The following is a 2500-nucleotide window of genomic DNA, read 5'->3' as shown; positions in this document are numbered from 1 at the left end:
TAGTTCACTCTTTTCCAGTGTCATCCCCCCAAGTTGTCGTTGCCAACAACCCAAGAGTCCATAGTATTCGGAGTTCTAGCGGGGCCTCCCCTTGCTTCTAACAACCCAAGAGTCCATAGTATTCGGAGTTCTAGCGGGGCCTCCCCTTGCTTCCAACAACCCAAGAGTCCGTAGTATTCGGAGTTCTAGCGGGACCTCCCCTTGCTTCCAACAACCCAAGAGTCCATAGTATTCGGAGTTCTAGCGGGGCCTCCCCTTGCTTCCAACAACCCAAGAGTCCGTAGTATTCGGAGTTCTAGCGGGGCCTCCCGTTGCTTCCAACAACCCAAGAGTCCATAGTATTCGGAGTTCTCGCGTGGCCTCCCATTGATTCAAACAACCCAAAAGTCCATCTTCTTCGCAGTTCAACATCGCCTCCCTCGTTTCCAACAGGCCCAAAGGTCGTCTTCTTCGCAGATCCACGAAGAGCTCATCATGATTTGCCACATTCCATTTCCCACGGGTTGTCAACAACACTTTCTCACACTTCCCGCAATCGAGTACGTGCATGACATGCCAAAGCACATCTTATTTGCCTTCCATCGCACTCAAGACGACGGGTTGTGGAAGAACGATATTGTTCACAACAAGTTCAAGGACAACGTCTCAATCAAGGGACACAACCGAATTATGTTGACTGGGTCGCTAAAGTAAACCCGAGTTCATATAATGCACCGCATCCAAAAGAACTAGCCACAACACGTGCATCACTGAGATGTTTCACTAGATAGAACACGTGCGTGACATTAGGATCCTCCAACACCTCTTCGTGATGGAAAGATAGAATTCGAAGCAACCACAGAAGTACCGTCTAGTGGGTAGGCAACACAGGGACTGATCAACCAATATCACCCAAGGCAACGGGTGAAAATGGAAGAGATGCATGCTTGACCGTTCGATACGCAAGGCATGGAGCCAGCCAGCAAGTGCATCTCGATTACAACTCACACACCCTCACGTTCGCAAGACACCACACCACAAGACGGTCCACCCCCCACCTACCATGGGCAAGCAAGCAAATGGAAACATCAAGTGACGCAGGGTCAAGCATCGCTAGGCATGAAAATAACTTTCCACAATATCCGAGGGACTAGCTGCCGAGCTAACCAACGATCAGTGACGACCGTGTGTTGGTATTAATAAAGCTCAACAACTATGAAGAGGCTAGTTGTGCCATGATAAACATGCTAACGCACGCACCACGTGAGGGGGGAGGCCTCATCAAGCTCCCTTTAAAACCTGCCAGTGTGGAGCTGGCCGGCTCAAGGAGCACTCCCCCCCTATAAGAGGTTAATATGCAAAAGGCAAAATTGTACAAGTAGATACACTTTTTTTGAGCAGACATAAGTCCATATCTTGGGCTACACTTCGAATTTTGATGCGATTTTTTGCAGTAATTCGTAGAATAATGGTATCTCCTTGCTCACCAAATTTCATAATTTTTCTCGAAGGGGAACTATTTTTTTTATTTTTTTTACTTACCGGGTATGTGTAAAATCGGGAAAAATAGAAAAGCACATGTAGACTTCGAATTTCGACCTCATTTTTTCCAGTCCACCACTAAACAATATCAGGAACCTCCCCACAAAATTTCATTCAGTTTGGCCAAGGTCTTAAATTTGACAAATTTTGGCACCAAGCTATCTAGTCGCGGTGCACCGACCAACTTGGCCAAGTGCAAAATGCATCCAATTCAAAACTTTTGTGCACCAACACTTTTACAGTACTCATTTGGGGACATTTGGAGGCCTTTCCAACCCTCACATCTCAAAAACCACGAATTTCATTTTTTCACAAAACTCCACACAAGCCATCTAGCTATGCCGCGGTGGTGCACCGACCAACTTGGCCATGTGCAAAACCCTCCGAACTCAAAACTTTCGTGCACCAAGACTTTCATGGTATTCATTTGGGGGCATTTGGAGGCCATTCCAACCCTCACATCTCAAAAACCACGAATTTCATTTTTTCACAAATCTCCCCACCAAGCCATTTAGCTATGCCGTGGTGCACCGCCAACCTTGGCCATGTGCAAAACCCAACCAACTCAAAACATTCGTGCACCAAGACTTTCATGGTATTCATTTGGGGGCATTTGGAGGCCTTTCCAACCCTCACATCTCAAAAACCACGAATTTCATTTTTTCACAAAACTCCCCACCAAGCCATTTAGCTATGCCGTGGTGCACCGACAACCTTGCCCATGTGCAAAACCCAACCAACTCAAAACTTTCGTGCACCAAGACTTTCATGGTATTCATTTGGGGGCATTTGTAGGCCTTTCCAACCCTCACATCTCAAAAACCACGAATTTCATTTTTTCACAAATCTCCCCACCAAGCCATTTAGCTATGCCGTGGTGCACCGCCAACCTTGGCCATGTGCAAAACCCTCCGAACTCAAAACTTTCGTGCACCAAGACTTTCATGGTATTCATTTGGGGGCATTTGGAGGCCTTTCC

Source organism: Vigna unguiculata, unplaced genomic scaffold (assembly GCF_037176805.1).
Source record: "Vigna unguiculata cultivar grain cowpea cultivar isolate G323 ecotype 2 unplaced genomic scaffold, ASM3717680v1 ptg000016l_ERROPOS49310818, whole genome shotgun sequence".
NCBI lineage: Eukaryota > Viridiplantae > Streptophyta > Magnoliopsida > Fabales > Fabaceae > Vigna > Vigna unguiculata.
Note: the sequence above shows the minus strand (reverse complement) of the source record.